The sequence below is a fragment of the Trachemys scripta genome, chromosome 2 (assembly GCF_013100865.1).
Source record: "Trachemys scripta elegans isolate TJP31775 chromosome 2, CAS_Tse_1.0, whole genome shotgun sequence".
Classification (NCBI taxonomy): Eukaryota; Metazoa; Chordata; order Testudines; family Emydidae; genus Trachemys; species Trachemys scripta.
In genome coordinates this window covers 207304727-207325865 of record NC_048299.1, presented here as the reverse complement: position 1 = coordinate 207325865, position 21139 = coordinate 207304727, and positions in this window count along the sequence as shown.

Sequence of the window (21139 nt, the reverse complement as noted above, 5' to 3'; positions counted from 1 at the left end):
GATTGGCTGAACAAGAAGTAGGACTGAGTGGACTTGTAAAGTTTTACATTGTTTACATTGTTTTCTTTTTAAGTGCAGTTATGTAACAAAAAAAATCTACATTTGTAAGTTGCATTTTCATGATAAAGAGATTGCACTACAGGACTTTTATGAGGTGAACTGAAAAATACTATTTCTTTTGTTTATCATTTTTATAGTGCAAATATTTGTAATAAAAATAATAATATAAAGTGAGCACTGTACACTTTGTATTCTGTGTTGTAATTGAAATCAATATATTTAAATATGTAGAAAAACATCCAAAATATTTAATAAATTTCAATTAGTATTCTATTGTTTAACAGTGTGATTATAACTGAGATTAATCACAATTAATTTTTTTAATCACAATTAATTTTTTGAGTTAATCGTGTGAGTTAACTGCGATTAATCGATAGCCCTAAATAACAGTTTTCAAGTACATAAAAGGTTGTTAAAAGGAGGAGGGAGAAAAAAAAATTCCTTAACCTCTGAGGATAGAACAAGAAGCAATGGGCTTAAATTGTAGCAAGGTCAGTTTTGATTGGATATTAGGAAAAACTTCCTAAATGTCAGGGTAGTTAAGCACTGGAATAAATTGCCTAGGAAGGTTATGGAATCTTTGTCACTGGAGATTTTTAAGAGCAGGCTGGACAAACACCTGTCAGGGATGGTCTAGATTAGAAGATAATACTTAGTTCTGCCTTGAGTGCAGGGGACTGGACTAGAAGACCACTCAAGGTCCCTTTCAGTCTTACGATTCTAAGAGTCTATATATTCTAAATAAAAATCATATTAAAAAGACAAATGAAATCATACATAACACCAATGGTTATAACAGTAATATTTCCATCTTTTGCATTTAGATAAAATACATAGTTGTCTAAGGACAATGGCTACCTCTCCCACTGAAATACAAGGAATACATTTTTAAATAGAAAAACTCAGCTATTATAGTTATGACTGCAATTAATTATTCTTTTGTTCTTTAGAAACAGAATACAGTGCTGCCAAACCATTCACTGTTTGTTTGATGCCTCTTTCTTTTGGGGGGGAAACAACCTAGATTAAACTCTGACATACGTTATCATAATCAGTATGAGAAAATGCAAAAATAAAGTTACAGAAATATTAATACATTATTAATGGAGTAACAGACTTGTTTTTTTGTTCATTTCATCCTAAGGGAGGATTATGATTCAGTATTTGCCAATGCATATGCAGTCTGGAAAATATAACTATAATCATTAAAACCCACAGTAGAGATTTTTTAATAATTTATGGCAATTTTTTTTGTTATTTTTTCAATACTTTCCTGAACCGAGCATATTTAGCATTATTTCTTTGAATCACTCGCATACACTGCTTTCCCATATGTGTTGCTTAGGAATTCTAGGGAAAAAAATTGGTATTCAGCTGATTCCTACCAGACCAAAAAGATCAAAGTGCTAGTACAAACCACAACATTGTGGTGGACAGATCAACAGACAATGACCATGATTAGTTTCTCACATGTTAACATTGTAGTATGGAGTTATGAGAATTGTATTTATGGTTGCTTGCATTCAATAGCTAATGTTCCTATAGGTAAATTAGGTTGGTTTTTTTTTTATATAGGGATAGATTCTGTCTCCATTACTCACCTTGAGTAGTACCTTATTCCACAAGTAGCTCCGATGAAAGACATGAGATTATCTGTGGAACAAAGTATTACTCCAGGTGAGCAAGGTTGGCAGACAATGGCCCAAAATTAATTCAATTACAGACTCTTAGGATGCATGTACAAAATTTAATAAAAACATAACTTTTGAAGTTCAAGGTTCCACTTTCCAAAGCTGACAATGAGGGGGTTTAAAATTAGTTGGAGTTGTGTGGCTTAGTTCACTATTTGGTTCAGAAAATCAAAATTTAAAAGTACTGCTTTCAAAATAAAACAAACAGCAACCCACTCAAACTTTGTATTTTCCAAAGCCCAGAGAAGCCAAAGGATGGGTCTTACAACTTAAGATAAGAGTAAAATGCCAGATTCAACTGTAGTTGTGGCTTTTGTGCCACTCCAGGAGTCAAAACACTAGTAAGCCCAATTTCTCTGACTGGACAGGCACAAAGCAGCTAGAGTCTACTAGTGAACCTGGCCTGGTTTCTCCAGTAGACAGATCATATAAGTGGAGACAAGAGATGCAAGACTTCCATTAAAAACACCCTGCTGACAGATTTATAAACATAGGAACTCTTAGATCAAGCACCATACATGATTTCAGCTGCTACTATCACTATGTGCATAATTTAATTAAACTAGCTGCATGTCTTGTAAGCTTTTAGTGAGTCAGATAGCTCAATGCAATTAGAAGAGACATCTATGCATCTTAATCATACCACAAGGAAACAGTCACTGAAATTATATTGTTCACCATCTAGAACTCAAATTGTGTTTAATACATTAACTCGGTTTTGTCAAATGCTTATTACATCATTTGTGCTCTTTTTTCCTCTTAGTCATATTGAGAAATTAGTGTAATATATTTTCCTACCTTTTCAGCACAAAGGGAAACAAACCACGAGTTATTTTCTGTGATCCTGGTTCTCATCTTGCTGACCAATAAATGCTAGCTTTTTTAGTCGTATTAATTATGTATCACCTTTTAAACCTATGCAATTATTTGATTTCATCCTTTTTGGTCCAATCCAATATAAGTTTTAGCTGAGTTGCAGCATTCATTTAGAAAAGTTGCTTCACCAATTCTTCTAGAGCTGTAGTAGTCTAAAGATTATTTTATTGCCATTCCATATGAATCTTGAGAAATGACGATCAGTTCTAAGTGCTTATTGGAGTATTTAAAGTGGAGGCTAAGATCCTTCTAATTTATATGTCCCTTTCAATTGCATGAAGGACTGGAATTTTACAGTTAAGACTCTGGCCAGATTCTCATATCCAATGAGGCTGCATGAGGGTGTGTTGCATCACTGGTGCAATTTAGTATTAAAACTGACATTGCGGGAGGGATGTGCGGGGGAGGGGAGAGAGTAATGATCTGGTGATACAGAGCCAATGTGGAGATTTTTAGGCCACTGTTCCTCCATGCTGCCAGTGCACTCAGCCACACTTGTTTCATTCACCTGCTATGTCTTGAAAATGTTTTAGGACAGGGATTTTCATTGACTATATGTTTGCACAGTGCCTAATGCAATGGGGCCAAGACCTAGCTGAGGCGCTCCCTCCAAACAAATACCTATGGGCATGGTCAGGAAGCCCCTTACACCACATTGATCCCTATCTGTAGTTTCAGCAATGAGGGGCTCTTGCAAAGTAGACCAGCGCTTAACATGTTGTAATCCAGTGTGTAGTCACTGGCTCTGCACAAAGCAGAAGCAGGACAAGGGGAGAGCAATAATGAACTTCAAGCCACTTTTGCCCCTTCCCCAACTGTACCATAAGCAGTTCAGCTGCAGCAAATATTCTGGCCCATTATTTACAAACTCATAAGACCTGGAGACAGTTTAAATGTATCCATAGTGTAGACATGTGACCCTCATGTTGCATGGAATTCTGCCAGGGTGAACCCCCAGCATCCATGCAGAGTCCCTATAGAAGTGTCTACTGAATATCTATTCAGTACAGTGGGACTACTTATGTGCTAAGTGGTAGCAGGACTGAGTTCTCTCTGTATGTAATAAACATAAATGAAAAAATCTGACATGTAACAAAATAAAAGCATTTATCATTCATGTTTTAGACCAGTTGGGTATATTACTCATCAGAGAAATCAAAGAGAAATGACACTTTGCTAATCACTTTTGGAAGTACATTACACTAAGGAGGAAATACTGTTGAAGTATATCAATTAGATGCTAAGAAAGGTGCTAGTAAATAAAACATGTCACAATAATGCTATATTAATTCCTGTTCTCCATGCTGATGCTGAGGGACAACAGTACAAACCTCTTACCTTCAGTCGATCCAAAATGCTACCACCAAACTCACCTTGCTCTCTATTTTTTCTACAACAAGTTCAAACCCCATGACTTCCCCTTTTAGGGTCTACATAGTTATGTATTGTTTACATCATCCTTTCACTGAATCCAGCTCCAGCCATGTTCTCTTGGGTGGTTTTTCCCAAGTATCTCTTTCCCCTATGTCTAGAATTTCTTCCCTGATACTATTTCCAGATCTGGCTCAGATGCACTAACTGGGAAGCAGTCTCGTATGGGAGAGTACTCCGCTGGGCTTTTGTGTCTGTTTACATCCCCTTTGCATCACCTGAATGACACAAAAGGGGTGCAAGTGGATAAAGAATCTGGCCCTGAGTCTTTATTCTCTCTGTAAGGGGCCATGTGCACCTATTGTGCTGCAAAGTATAAATGTCTGATAATGACATCACAAAAGGATTCTGTGGAAATAACAAACAGTAATTCTCTAACATGAGCTGGGGAAAAGGCATCCAGATACTGACCCTGATTCTCTCCTCCTTTTTTGTGCCACTCGGGTTGTGCAAAGTGGTGGAATATGGCCTTAATGGACCAGCTGAGAATTTCCATGATATAAGGAAGCTCTTAGCTAGCATAAAGTGGCACAACTGCTCCCATACAGAGGCCTTGGCTACACTTGCAGATGTACAGCGCTGTGAGTTAAACCTCATTTCGTATAGCTGAGTAGGGAAAGCGCTGCAGTCTGTCCACACTGACAGCGGCCCAGCGCACTGTCGTGGCCACATTTGCAGCATTTACTGCACCATTGGGAGCAGTGCATTATGGGCAGCTATCCCACAGAGCACCTCTTCCCATTCTGGCGCCGTGGGTTGTGGGGAGGGGGCGTGGGTGCGGGGCCTTTTGGGTCCTGTCCCAACCCCCCTGTGACAATGCGGTTCTGGCGGAACCCAACTGAGAGTGCCAACTCAGGACAAATTGCTAAAACAGGGCAGTTACAGCCCAAGGCTGGGGTTTTTCCACCTCTAAGGCAAACCAAACCAGCCAGACTAGGAGGACTTCGGTCTCATCCCACTGGATAACCGCAAGTTTCACAAGCAATCTCCTTAGACACTCCAGTTTCCCAGTATTACCACCAGTGCCACTTGTTATGGGGACAAATGGTTATGAAAACCAATACCCCAGTAAAAGAGGAAGGTTCTCCTGATCCCAAAGGACCAAGTCCCAGACCCAGGTCAATATACAAGTCAGATCTTACCCACAAATCACGCTGCTGCCAATCCTTTAGAATCTAAAATCTAAAGGTTTATTCACAAAAGGAAAAAGATAGAGATGAGAGTTAGAATTGGTTAAATGGAATCAATTACATACAGTAATGGCAAAGTTCTTGGTTCAGGCTTGCAGCAGCGATGGAATAAACTGCAGATTCAAATCAAGTCTTTGGAATACATCCCCAGCTGGGATGGGTCATTCAGTCCTTTGTTCAGAGCTTCAGTTTGTAGCAAAGTTCCTCCAGAGGTAAGAAGCAGGATTGAAGACCAGATGGAGATGAGGCATCAGCCTTATATAGTCTTTTCCAGGTGTAAGAACACCTCTTTGTTCTTACTGTGGAAAATTACAGCAAAATGGAGTCTGGAGTCACATGGGCCAGTCCCTGCATACTTTGCTGAGTTACAAGGCGTATCTGCCTTCTCTCAATGGGTCCATTGTATAGCTGATGGTCCTTAATGGGCCATCAAGTAGGCTAGGCAGAGCTAATCTCAGCTTGTCTGGGATGTCACCCAGAAGCATAGCATAAGTTTGCCATACAGACAGTATAGAGCCAATATTCATAACTTCAACTACAAAACTGATACACACATATAGACAGCATAATCATAACCAGTAAAGCATAACCTTGTCCTAGACACCCCATTTGACCCCCTTTATACAAGATTTGGGTGCCACTACAGGACCTTGGTTGCAACAATGATCTATACAGTCCCAGTTTATGTCAATAACGTCACACCCCCATGATGCATTGCTTCGCATCCCAGAAATCCCTTTGTTTCCGTCCACCTTTGGTGCCATCTTTCAACGGTTTCTGTGCAGCGCGATCTGTTGGCTGCGGGAAATGGAGCCCGAACTGCTGAGGAGTATGCTGACTTATCTCGCCAGCACGTCACATTTGGCTGTCGAACTATTCCTTAAGATCCAAAGTGACAGTGAGAGTGAGGAGTCCGACGATGCTATCGAGCCGTGTAACGCGTACGACACGAAATTGCTTGTGGCATTCACAGACATGCTCAGCACCATGGAATGCCGCTTTTGGGCTCGGGAAACAAGCACCGAATGGTGGGATCACATTGTCATGGAAGTCTGGGATGACGAGCAGTGGCTGCAGAACTTTCGGATGAGAAAAGCCACTTTCATGGGACTGTGTGAGGAGCTCGCTCCCACCCTGTGGCGCAAGGACACGAGATTGAGAGCTGCCCTGCCAATGGAGAAGTGGATGGCTATTACAATCTGGAAGCTGGCAACTCCAGACAGCTACCGGTCGGTCACAAACCAGTTTGGAGTGGGAAAGTCGATTGTTGGAATCGTGTTGTTGCAAGTTTGCAGGGCCATTAATCGCATCCTACTCAGAAGATCCGTGACGCTGGGTAACGTGCAGGAAATAGTGGATGGCTTTGCACAAATGGGGTTCCCTAACTGCGGAGGGGTGATAGATGGGACGCACATTCCTATTCTGGCACCACCCCACCTAGGATCTGAGTACGTTAATCAGAAGGGGTATTTCTCTATGGTTCTCCAGGTGCTTGTGGATCACAATGGGCATTTCATTGACATTAACACAGGCTGGCCCTGAAAGGTGCATGACGCATGCATCTTTCGGAACACTTGGCTATTCAGGAAGATGCAGGCCGGGACTTTTTTCCCAGAGTGGAAAATCACGGTAGGGGAAGTCAAAATGCCCATTGTGATCCTTGGAGATCCCGCTTACCCGTTAATGTCGTGGCTCATGAAATCCTACACAGGGAGCCTTGACAGCAGCAAGGAACAGTTCAACTACAGGCTGAGCCAGTGCCGAATGATTGTGGAGTGTGCCTTTGGCTGTTTAAAGGGCCGCTGGCAATCTCTGTATGGGAAGCTGGACTTGGCCAAAAACAGCATCCCCGCGGTTATATCCACGTCCTGTGCCCTCCATAATATTTGTGAAGGGAAGGGTGAAAGTTTCACTCAGGCATGGACCTCTGAGGTTGAACACCTGGAGGCTGAATTTGCACAGCCAGAGAGCAGGGCTATTACAGGGGCCCAGCCTGGGGCTGCAAGGATTAGGGATGCCTTGAGGGAGCAATTTGAGGCTGAAAACTAGCAGTGATATCTGGTATCCTGCACGGGAGTGAAGTGCAGTAGTTCCAATCTTTAGGAATCAGTGTTTGCTAAGCAGACAAGCAGACTTGCAGTGCCTGTTTATTTTCTGGACTAAGGAGTCTTACTTTATGCAATAATAAAGAATGTTTTCAAAGCCAAAAAATCCATTTATTGAAAAGAAAAAAAATTATTTATTGAAAAGAAACAAGGGGGTGGAATGGGGAACGGTACAATCACAGATTCGCGTATGTCCTGTCTGGTGTGCTGTGCAGTGAGTGCTGCACTTCAGGATAGCTATACTGCATGGTGATGAGGGTTGAGTGCAGAGGGTAAGGGTCGTGGTTTTCAGGGCTGGGTGGTGAAGATACTGGTGTTGGAGGCAGCTGGTGGTGTGAACACGGAAGTTGGGGAAAGTGGGTTGGAGGTGACAGTGGGGCACAACGGAAAGAGTTTTGGGACAAGGGCTGTGGGGGGGGTGGCATTTGCGCTTGCGGTACTGCTCCTTCTGTATGGCTACGAACTCCTGGATAGCATCTACTTGGCGCTCCAGGATGCAGGATCCAGGGTCTACACAATAGCATAATTTTCCCATCTGAAACAGAGCACACATATCCCATGGGAACCTCAAAATGGTGAGTAAGGGGGATTGATTGTTTCAGGGCTGCACTGTCCTCTGGATTTCTGTGCCTTGGGGAGAGCCAACAGCTGCAGGGGGCACCTACACTGAACACTGTCCCAACATTTTCCTCAGGAGTTTGTCCTGGATGATATCTCGCTGCTGAGGGTGACCTGGGAAGCAAGGGAGGAACTTCTACTGCAATGCAGCTTCCGCCCTGGCCCATATGCAGCTTGCCTGTTTGCAGCAATGGTCCCCCCACCCCCCGCGGCACAGTGGCGCGGACACGTTAGCCTGGCTGGGACAAGGACCACGGTGACTCTCCTGATAAACCTGCGCAAGCGCATTGCACACATTCTGGATGAGACATTCGAGGAGATTACTGAGGCTGATTACCGTGATGTGATAAACCACATCAATGCACTATTCCGCATCTAGGCATGCATGCCTAACCCTCCTCTCCCAAAGAGCCCGCACCGAAAAAATTCCTTCCCGAAAAAAAAACCTGCTTACCGGGAACCTGCTCTTCTCTATGTCCTCCACCAAGTACCGGCCGCTGCAACTGGCTACCTTCCTCCTGGCTCGAGAAGAGCTTCTAGTTGCATGACTCCACGGATTCTGGGGTGTCTCCATCTGGCCCACCATCCTCACTCCCGTTTTCCTCCTCCTCCTCCTCCCCCCCTCCACCGGCTCTGACGCTTTTTTTAGAATCGGCAGGTTGCGGGGGGAGCACCTGAGCGGCTGTTTGCGTCGCGGGCTTTGCGGTAGGCACTCCGCAGCTCCTTCACTTTAATCCTGCACTGCAGGGCCTCCTGGACATGGCCCCTTTCCATCATGTCCTTTGATACCTTCCCGAAGGTATCGTAATTCCTACGGCTGGAGCACAGCTGGGACTGTACAGCTTCCTCCCCCAAACACTGATGAGGTCCAGCAACTCGCCATTGCTCCATGCTGGGTCTCGCTTGCGCGTGGAGGCATGGTCACCTGGAAAGATTCGCTGATAGCACTCCACGCCATGCTGGGCTGAGCAAACAGGAATGGGATTTTTAAAATTCCCGGGGAATGTAAAGGGTGGGTCACATGGTTGGTTACCTGAGGCCAGGGCAGTAGAGTTTAAACTGATGACCAGAGTGGCTAGAACAGGCATTGTGGGATACTGCCGAATACTTCTGGAGGCCAGTCACAGCGCATTGGGCGGCCACACTGGTGCCGCAGCATCAGCGCAATACACGCTATTCCTCTCGGTGACGTGGAGTACATGCAGCGCTGCAACCACAGAGATACAGCGCTGCAAATGCCTTGCCAGTGTGGACGGGGAGTGAGTTACAGCGCTGGGGGCGGCTTTACAGCGCTGCAACTCGCAAGTGTAGCCAAGGCCTAACTGTCCCCTATACTCTGTCACAGGAGCTGGTATATTGACCTATGCTAATTCACTCCCACAGAGTCGTTAGTCAACTGAAGTAAGCAAGCACAGTCACTAAACTTTTCTAACTTACATCAGTAGTCAGGGCTGGCAGAGATGCAACTTAAGACTCAAAGAGGTATAACTCACTTTCTTTTGCACTTTCCCCTCATGCCACATAAGGGTACAAGAAGGCATCTGGGCTAATATATTTAGAGGCTAAATTCTCAAGAGCCTGAGAATTTGAGTGGCATAACTTAAAACGGAGTCTTTTGAAAGAGTCTTCAAATATCTTTTGGATTTAATCAAAACTGATCAGTCTGCCACTCTCCTCCCCCCCAAGATAATTCAATGCTTTATTTAGAAAGCCTACATTGGGACTGAAACCCTACAGTATTTGCACAGATCTCAGAATAAAGCAATGATATATAAATCAGCAGGCACCACGTTTCTAATTGTATTGTCTATCCCTACTTGTATATATCATACAGGTCTTTAAGTTGCTTGTTCCTTATACACAGCATTAACCCAAGTTAAAAATCTTTAATTTCTGAACACATTATTTTGAAGGTGCGACATAGACTTTGTTTTACCTGATTACAGATTACTGTAGTAACAAAATGTTTTAAATTAATAGGAAACAGGAACAGTCACTCTTGGGAAAAACCAGTTTGGAAAATATTTTCCCCTCACCCTCGTACATTGAACACAAATTCTAACTGAACTTGAAGGCGCTTAAACGTCTGGATTTTCTTTCCATTATTCATGCCTTGTCGTTTCTGTGGGTGTGATTCTTATATTGCAGACATATTCCTGTTAGCTCTCACCGAGCTAGCACATTAAAAATAGAAGCATAGCCAAGGAAGCATGGGCAGTAGAGAGCTGCAGCATGGGCTAGCTGTACAAATATGCCTGAACCCACGTGTCTGTACTCTGCATGGCTAGCCCGTGCTGCTGCTGTCTATGTGACTCTGGCTACACTTCTATTTTCAGCATGCTAACAAGATGAGAAGTAGTGCAAGTATGTCTGTGCCCTGGTCTACACTGGGGGGTGGGTGGGGGAGAAATCAATCTAAGTTACGCAATTTTGTAGCTGAAGTCAACATACTTAGATCGACTTACCGTGGTGTCTGCTGCTTCCCCACCGACTCTACCTGCGCCTCTCGCGGCGCTGGAGTACAGGAGTCCATGGGAAAGCGCTCAGGGTTGATTTATCATGTCTACACTAGACACGATAAATCGATCCCCACTGCATCGATCGCTGCCCGCCGATCCGGCGGGTAGTGTAGACATAGTGTAAATAGGGTAGTGTGAAAGCTGGGAATCAAACCCCTATCTCTAAGTACAGATGTAGCCTGTGTTCTGGTTGGGACAGGAACCTGAAATGTCTGAACAACATGAAAAAAAAAATTCTCTTGAGATTTCCAGCCCAGTTTTGTGGGCTCAGGAAATTTAGGATCAGTTGGATTAATCTTTTGACAAACATCACATTTTGCAGATGCTTAGCTGAACCAAAACACAATTTTGAAGGCTTTGAGTTTCATCCCTTGCTCATTTGTTAGCTGAGAAGTTTTGGGCTAGATTTTCAAAGGCATTCAATATCTAATAATTCCCATGTGGACACCTACATGAAGTGGCCAGATTTTCAAAAGCAGTAAATTCCCATTGATTTTTATTGTTCTCAATGGGAGCTGCTGGGTGATGAACACTTTTAAAAATCTAAGCAATTCATTTAAGTGCCTAAATAAGAGATGAACTTTTGAAAATCTGGTCCTTAATTAGGCTTATGTGTCAAAATGAAATGTTTTTTACTTTACTGGAAAATTAGTCTTTTCCAGAACCCAGTCAAGTATAACAGCAACTCAGTTTATAGCCCGGTAACCTCCCAGACTTTCTCTCATATAAGCTGTACTCTTAGTCTGATAAAGATAAATTATCCCTTTTCCTCAGACTTCAAACTACTTACTGTGCACACACTAGACAATATGTAGGAATATCTTAACTCTATTGCACTGGAACCTCTTTGAGCAAACGCAGGATCAACTGAATTAGTCAAAGGAGCAATTGATTTGAATTATGTTTCCTGACTGGACAGTGGTTAACACACTACTATCCCCACAACAAAAAAGAAGTCCTGAATGAAGAATGTCACTATCTGTCAGACACTGAAATACAGTCCCTTGAAAATCTTAGCAGAAAATTGATCTGTAGAATAAGAAAATATTTACAATGAAGACAACATAAATTACAATAGGAATGAGTCAACGATTCCCATCAATCAACCCACCCAGCTTCTTATAACTACTGGATCAAAGACATCTTTATTTGTAAGATATTTAAGGTACAGAATAAAAGGCCCGATTTTCTGATCTCTTCCAATAATGTAAATCAGGAGAAACTCTACTGAAGCAAATAGAGCTGTAACAATATATCACTAGTGTGATAGGTGATAAATTTCCAATTTATCAGAGACGAATGCAAAAAATGCTTCATTGACGCTCCATAGTTTCAGATATTTTCACATATATATGCCTACCAGTCACAAAAACCTGCATAAAAATCCTTACAAACTCAATAATGTTCTAAATGTAATAGATCTTATGGGAACACTTTGCTGAAATTAATTATGCTTACCTACTGGATAATTATTTTTGTTATGTTTCAGATATATATATGACCGTGTATTGTGTAGCTCTAAGGAATTCATATGAAATTGGAATTAACCAACTCAGATTATAGCATTTGCTGTGCCATTAGAAATCAAGCTGGTATATGATCTAGCAAAGGAGAAACTAAACCCTGAAGAGAAAATGATAATGAATCATAAATGTGAAAGAGTATTTTACAAAAAAGCTGGATGCATGATGTAAAGTTCAACCAATTCTTTCCTGCCTCAAGTACCTAGTACCTAGGGTGAAACACAGTCATTTACCAGGAATTACATTTTTCAAATGCTAATACTGGCACAAAAATACTTCAGAGAATACTTTCATGTTGTACCAAGGTACAAAGACTGCAACAATTGCCAGCATCAAAACGGTTAATTTATAATGAGCAACTATACAGCACATAATTTACATAGTCTCTATCCTTGGAAAAGAATATGTTTTTTCAGTGCTTTTAATAGTCAAGATATCTAAGATTGGTTTGACGGATAATGAGTTAGTAGAAGCACAATGACAAGGCAGACAAATAAAGCAGCCATTATATATGGGTCCAGCAATAGCTCACTCAGGTTTGGATATTAGAATATGTTTTATTGAAAAGAGGGAATGTTGCCCAGGACCTTGGGTTATCGCCAACTCTTCAAAAACGTGTCATGGACTCTTTTACTTACATTGGGGTTGCTCATTTTAAAATTAAATTACATTTAAAATTAAAAGGGTACTTCCTCTAACAGTGTAAAGTTGGTGGAATTGCAATAGTGTCCTAAAAAACCAAAGTCAAGTGCAAGACCTTTGCCAGAAGCAGAAATGATACCAAATGAAGCAAATAGAGTTTGATAGCCTACTCAATAGTTTCCCATCTACAGATTATCTATTTTAAATACATATACACATCAAACTACAAAATGTACAACTCTTACAGAGAAATATTCTCAGTGTCTGTATCTGAGAGCATACAAACAAGCAATTACAATGTGTATTCTTTGAAAAATTGAATTTACCTTTAGGGACTCAGTGTTTAAGAGATCACAGATTCATCTCCACTTTGGATAACATTTTCAAAAGCATTTAAATGACTTACGCCTAGATTTTTAGAAGTATTTAGGCATTGCTGTGCTCAGTTTTGCAATGCTTAACTGATTTAGGAGCCTAAATCTCATATTCAAAAGCATTTAAGGCAACAAAGGGATATCAGTGCATCCCCTTCCCTCCCTGCTCTGCACAGCAAGCAAGAAGCTCCCAGGAGCAGCTGGCCAGGAGCTCCAAAGCAGAGGGCAGGAGCAGCATGGCAGTGGGGGGAATGGCACCTGAAATGCACGGCTCTTGGTGGCCACACAGCTGCACAGCTTAGAGGGAACGTAGGGTTGCATCCACTGTAGCTAAGCCCAACAGCTACACATATTCTAGATTCTGCAATATCACCACTGATGGCATCTGAGCCCTAAAGCACATTTTATTTATTTTATTTATTTCTCCATTTCCTGCCTTCTATACATTTCTCTCCAATCTTGACCAGGTTTGGAGACCTTCTTTCATTTTAAAATCACATTCACCCCATCCTAACACACCCAGAGTAACTAGATGAGTGAAATCTCCATGAACTTCATTCACCCAGATGATCCATCTTTAAGCAATTTCTTCCAAAGTAGCCTTTCTGTGAGGTATTCACCTCTTAAATTATGGGTCCTTTCTGTTCCTCAAAAAACACGCGCAAATCTAAAATATTTATCTGAACATTTTCAACATGGAGGATTCATAAAATCAGAGCACAACCTAAACTAATATCTAGCTTTGGTTTTGGAAAATTGAATTCTGAATGAAAGGGTTTGGCCAAAACAAAATGATGCTGTTTTTCCCTAATCTCTAATATTTGTTAACAAGCAAAACTACATTTAGTAGCAATTAAAGTTGCAGCAGGACACACTCCATCCACCCAAAACTTTGAAAGCACAGTCACTTTCTCTTTGAATCTCTCCACTGGCTCCTCCTTCTCTATCACATCAAGAATAAATTGCTTGTAATCACTTCAAAGGACCTTCCCAGTCAATCCTCACCTTACCTGTCATCTCTAATTCAATACCAAGATGGCCTATGATGCCAGACTCTACTGCCCACTTGTTAAAATTTTAAACAAGCACCTTTGTGCTCTCTCCCATGCTTGGCAAGCACTCTTGTAAACATCTATAAAACTAACTCATTGTCCACCTTCAAGCCCCTCCTCAAAACTCTCCTTTGCCATGATGCCTACTGAAAACTGTCTTTTGTCTTATACTGTAAGCTCCTTGGGGCAGGGACCATCTTTTTGTTCCGTAGCACAGTGGGGTCCAGATCCATGACTAGGGCGCCGAGATGCTATGGTAATACAAATAATAATAAAATAAGAAGTTAAGAGAAGCAACTTGACCTTTCCTTCCCATCTTCAGATTACCTATAACACTATTGATAATGTATTGCAACTCTCCATGTGGCTTTCACTTCCATGTCTAACCGCCAATGCTTTCATATTAATTTGATATCAGCATAGCAGCACATCTGATTGTCACATATTCCATGTACTGGGAAGTTAATCTGCCTTAACACTGCTGAGGTCACCGTAAAGGTTTAAGATAGACTGCAAGTTTGATGAAGCTGAGGTGCATATTGCTTTTTGATATCTGTTGGGGGCCAGAGTTAATTTTTTTCCAAGATCTGAATAGCTAACAGTGAGCTGCATTTATTCTTATTATGTGAATCATTGTCTAAAATAAGTTCTTTAGCAATAAACTAACCAGTGTACTTAAGGATGCGGGCAAGTTTAGAGGAAAAAAATACACAGTAAATGTAGTGATGCTGTATCCACTATGTTCTGTCAATATTTCGTTGCAGAAATAATGCCCCATCCCCCAAAAAGAGACTATACACAGGAATGAAAATGCCAATTCATACAAGATTCCCAGAAATACCATCTTTCAGATGCAGGGTCTCTCCAATAAACACCGGATGTCTCACAGGTTATTGGTTATAAGGGGGGCTAAATTTGTACTGATCAATTACAAAACTGTGCTTCTTTAGTGTCATTTTACAGCTAACTGTCCCTCTAGGTATTTCTAAGTTACATACCTTTGCAGTATCTAAGGTAAACGTGCACCTGCCAAAAAGTCATAGCTATATAACAGTAATGTATTCTGATTATACAAATATTCTTCCAATGCTAAAAAGAAACAGTGTCTTTTGTAAGTAGGTTTGACAATGGCACCTACATTCTGACACATAAACAATAATTTACAATGCTTGTGATGTTCTCTGCAGCATCTTCCTCTTAAATAATAAAAAGTACATCAAGGAATTTTTCATTAAAATTCTGAAACCCCTGAAGCAAAAAAATATCTTGGGCAAACAAAGTATATACAGTACTGTACCCCCAATCCTAGCACAGTATATGCTTCTAACAGTAAGATATTAAGGAATATTCATTGGGCTCTGTCATTCGGAAGCATGTTTTGTTTATATTCCCCTTCGTTAAGAAATGCAAAATTCTGTTTTTGTTTTAAATATTTTATTTATTTTTGAGTGAGTTTTGTACTCATGAAAGCTGCCAAACTGACAGCTTTTGAGACCAAAGTCCTCTTTTTATCCCCAAAACAGGCATAGCAAAGGCAGAAATAGTGCATGCTTCCTTATACAAACCCACCTATGTGCCACATCTATTTTACATGTACTTTCTCCAGAAGAGAACAGCAATCTATTTTCCCTGTACATTCTGGCCCTGATTCAGCAATACCTCACTATTCAGTAAAGGACTTACGCCCATTCCGATTTGAATTGAAGCCTTAGTCTTTGCCCTTTGGTGAGGATGCTAACAAATGTACAAATTAGGACCAAAGTGTTGTGGTGATTTTTGTGCTGACCCGTTATCTTATAAGAGGTGGAATGACATGACAGATTCACTTCACATAAGTCACCCAACAACCTTCAGATGCCAATGACTTTTTGCAGCTACTGACTTGGGGAAACTCTGGCTTTAATTAGGCCAAATTGTAGAAGGAGCTGAATGACTGAAGCTTGAAATGAAAGTTAATTCAAGTTTAATCTGTACTGTGTCAGAATATAGTCTGAAAGAATATTCATCTTGTTCAGGATCTAACCAAACAAAATTGTGTACTGACTGCAAAGTTATTTGAGAAATCAGGAGACGGTAACAGGGATCAATGTTTCATATATCTTACAGACCTAATAATGGCAAAAATGAGAGCTAAGCAATCTGTGTAACTCTGTTCAGCAATTCATCTTGTCTGCACCTCCCATTTTATGAGGAAAATCATATGAAAGAAATGGCTAAAATGCTGGATAGAATAAACTTTATCATGGGTTGAAAACATCACATGTTAAACACATTACAAGGGTTACAAAGGAATAGTATTGATACATATGGTACTTCCCTGGAATAAGACACTATCCTGAATCAACCCTGACCATACCAGCTGTAAGACTTCCTTTTTGTGGTTTTGCACAAAACTGATCACGCTAGCATCACATTCAAAGCAACTGTTCATAGCAACAATTATAGAAAAACTAAGCCCTTATTTATAAAAATGAACTTTTGGAAATCCCAGGTATCATGCAGGCTGCTGGAGATTACAAGGGACCTGGAGGGTTAATAGGCCTAAAGGTCTCATGAGAGAGACAGGAGAAGACCTAATGTATACAGAGAGAACTTACAGACTTCCAAGGAGAGCTTCATCTGGCAATAGTATAGGGAGCAAACAGAAACGATTATTTTCATGCTGTCTGACTTCAGTGAATCACAGTCCTTCTTTCAACCAGGAATTTAACAGAAATCAAATGTATTAAAGAAGGAATCTATATTTTCCAGACTTGGGAACAAATAGCCAGGCAAAGAGGAGGCCCCCTCTTACTGATCCAAAATGCTTTCTCAGAGCTGAATATTGAGGCAAACTTATTATACCTAGCTAAATTTTGAATAAAATATAGGGCTATATGGTCTTTGTTTCAAAGCAGTAAATTTTAGGTGTTTTAAATGTATTTGTTTTATTTTTTCCCCAAACTGTCCATGTTCTTTACATTAAACTTGAACATGAAAATAATCAGGTTTTTTGTCCCCTGCAAACCACCACCACAACCACTATTTCTCCCCCACCCATTGTCACTTGCAAAATGGAATGTGGGGGTGGGGTCCCCTCAAATCCCCTCTAGACCCTTATACTATCTTTCTTTTTCCCCCAACAGTGGACACCAACGGGGTCGTTTGAGCAAACAAAGGAAAAGTTCTCCCCACTCTTTCTTCCCTTGGGGGTGGGGGGGAATGAAGAGAAGTAAGGGTGACCTAGAACTCAGGCAGGCTTCCTGGGTCAGCCTTTCAGTCTACTTTCAGTCCCTCCTCATGGGCTGTGCTTCTCTGAGGCTGGGTTGTACAGTTGTGGGATCAGTGAGGCTTGGTGCTGGCTCCCTCTCGGCAAGCCTGTCTCAGCTGTCTCAGGCGGGGCAGTCCTCTTCCTCTTTCCCATTCCTTCCTGTGGCAGGTTCTTTCTGTTCAGGTCCTCCCTTTCTCCAGCCAAACAAGTCTTGAAGGGGCTAGAAGAGCTTGTCAGTCGCCTCTCTGTCACTGTGAGGGCATGTCCCTTCACAGGAAGGAGGGAAAGGAGAAAAAAGGTAAAAAGGGAGAAAAAAAAAAAACAAAAAATGCTGGGGAACAAGGGCCCAAAAACTGAAAATTTGATTTTTTAAAAATAAAAAATGTCTCTTGATTTTTTAATTAACATTTGTGAAATCTGTAGAATGATTTTTTTTTTGAAAAACAACAACAAAACAAAACAAACAACCTTTACCATTTTTCTATCTGATGTAATGAAAGCTCTCGAAGAGAAGATTCTGGAGACACAGATATCAAATGTTTGACACAGGCACTTATAGATGGTAACAAAAATGAATCTCCATATTGGAAACCAGAGATAAAGAATCATGTTTTCAGATTTATTTTTCTTTTTTAATTTTAATTGAATTTCAACCTCTACCTATATATTATATATTAGATAGCTTTTTAAAAGGCTTCTAAATCCTAAACTTTCTCTTTTGCCATACAGATACATTACAATAGCTTCAAATTTTGATAGAAAGTGAGTTATAAAAATAATCTGGAGAAGCACATGTCAGGTTTAGTTTCTTAATAAAAACCCCTCATATCTTCAAAATATTCCTCATATGGCTCAAAACAGATGCAGAACACTTTTACTTTCCCCTAAGTTTTCCTTTTTCAAACAGTATTTTTTCCCCAATCAAATTAAGAATAATTAAAGAACAGTGGTGAGATTCTGCACTGCACCTTTAAGAGCCTGAGTACAAAACTCACAATACAGTAGGAGGAGAGCTGTATGCCACCATTGCACTGCCCTGATCCTGGGCTGTTCCAGGGACTGGATAGGCTGCCAGCATAATTTAGACAGCCCTGGAGGCCTCTCTAAGTTACGGTAGCCTTCCCAGGCTGCCTATGGGCCAAAGCTTTGCCCAGAATCTCTGGATTTCTGTGTCCTGAGGCCCAGCCCTCAGACCAGCCTCCAGCATATCCCCTATGCCAGGACAGGTGGTGGCTCCTTGGAAGGGAGACTTATGTTTATCTTCCACAGTGCCAGTGACAGAAAAGTCCTCCTCCAGCCAGAGCTTGGCATTTTTAGGGCTCCTTTCTGCCACTGTGACCCTTTAGTTGTTATAAAGGAGACAGGGGGTGAGGCTCTCACCCCAGAAATATGTTTTTTTTTCTCTCACTTTTATGACACGAGGAAGTTGGCATTGGCACCTTCCAATAAATATTTTCAGACGAATAACTGCATTCAGGTAAAGGGATGGAAATTCTCATCATTTTGATGGTTCCCTACTTTGAGTATAACTTGTTTGCTGGAGGACAGCTCGCATGATCAAGTCTGGAGAAAGAAAAAAAGCCTGCCTATGAATTTGGCTATCCAACAACAAACAGAATAAACTCCAAAGCTCAGTTTATTCCCTCCTTTAAAAAAAGAGCAAGAAAGAGTTGCATTGAATCAAAATTTTAAAGCATTGGCTTTTTTCATCTGAGACAATGGAGGTTCCATAGGCAATTTGACAATATAGGCTTCTAACAATGAATAGAGTCTATTGTGAGAGAACAGAAGTTCAATATATTGATCTTCTCTTTGCTCACACTAACCAATAGAACGTTTGACTACCAGTGATTATCTGCCTGAATGAAGCATAATAGTAATGAAAAGGCACAGCCAAAGAAGAGAATGTGATTAAGATGTTAGATGTAGATGGGACAACAACATGCCTAATCATCCATAACCTGCACATGCTACCACACTTGTATTTCTTATCATATACCCAACATGCAATATTTTATGTTATTTACCAGACGTAACACCACTAGATGCATCAAGGCAGTAGCATTAACCATGATGATAATGATTTGTATAGAGCTAACAGTATACCAGGCACTTTACAAATAGATATAGAATGAAGACAAATTCCCTGCCAAAAAGGCTTACAATCTAAACGGACAATTTGAAAACAAAAGGAGCAGGATGTGAAGCAACTAAAAGCCATGTAAATGAATGGTGAAGTCAAGCACATGCATGGCTGGATCTGCAAATTCCTCTCCCTGCATACTTCACCTTTTTCTGTTACAAGATATAGAATTTATGATTTTTAGTTGACTGTTTATTAACATTTCTGTGCAGGTAGGTGTGTGATGGGGAGAGGGGCAGTACTCCACCAAACATTACAGCTTGCATCACAATTTCATAGGAAAGCTGTAGGTACAAAGTAATTTATGTATCAAAAGGTTTACACTATAAACATTTCTCTAGTTATAGAGATAATCCAGTGTCTGCAGGGCTAAATCTGTTCACTTGATCCAGTGGGTGATTGGTGGGGGAAAGCTCTGTAGTTCCTTCATGTGGAATTGAACTCACGGTGTTATCCCTGTATAACAGAATCCGATCCTGCACCCATTGCAGTGAACTTCAGAACTCTCATTATCTTCCTTGGGGCAAGACACTATTAGGCCCTGGAGTTGCAGACTGGATCTTGTGGGGATAAGAAGGGAAAGTAGTGTGTTGTGATGACATGTGATCTGATGCTTCTTATTTATTCTTTCTGGTGTTGGATAGACTCCAGCCTGAGAAATGTTTATTTGTGAGCCCATGTGAGCGATGACTTATGAATGAAGGATCTCTATTCTTTAGGCTCACAATAAACCCCTGTTCCCAAAGACGTGCTAAGGCTCTATATATTTCTGATTTAACTTTTCTAAACAGGAAGAGTCTGATGAGCTTGTTGTCCAGGAACAGGTATATACGAGTGATGTGTGATCTGAGAACCAAAGCTTGTGTTAATTCTGTTGTTTAAGAAAATAGTTCAAAGGGAAAAGTCATGTACTAGAAGTGCAGATCATCGTACGTGAACCTCAAGAATTGGCAATGGTATTGGCTGATGGGTATGTGTAGGTGTGCTTTTTGCCAAGCTGATTGACCTAAAAAAAATCTGTTGGGGTTATAATAACCAAAGTCAAAGCAAAGGTCTCCATTGTTAATTTGGAACTTAGATTTTTTTCAATATCTCATGGGTCCATTTGGAATCAGGGCCGGCTCCAGGCACCAGAGGAGAAAGCACGTGCCTGGGGCGGCACATTGTAAGGGGCGGCATTCCGGCCAATCTTGGGGCAGCACATTCCTGCCGCCCTGCTGTGGTGTTTTTTGTGGGTTTTTTTTTTTGCTTTGGCAGCCCAGTCTGCAGCTCCGGAGCCCCCGGCCGGCTCCCCACGCTCCGCCAGTCCCAGCCCAGCCCTGCAGGGGCACGGACCCCGGCCCGGGGGGCAGGAAGTAGCGATCCCCGCCGCTCATCGTGCCGCCGGGCTCCCCAGGACGCGCCACTCCCCGCTGCCTGTACCGGCCTCCGCCTCCCGTGCTGCTCTGAGCCTGGCCCAGCTGAGCCGCCTTTAAAGGAGTGGCTGAGCCAGCACCTCCTGCAGCCCTGAGGGGCTCTGCCTGCCCGGCCAGGAAAGGCACCCCACGGCCGGAGGGGGGAGCCCCTCTCGCCCGGCTGCGAGGTGCTGCCCTTCACCCCCCCTGCGAGCTGCCTTGACCGCCCTCCACGCACTCCCTGCAGACACCGTTTTTTGTTTTTTTTTTT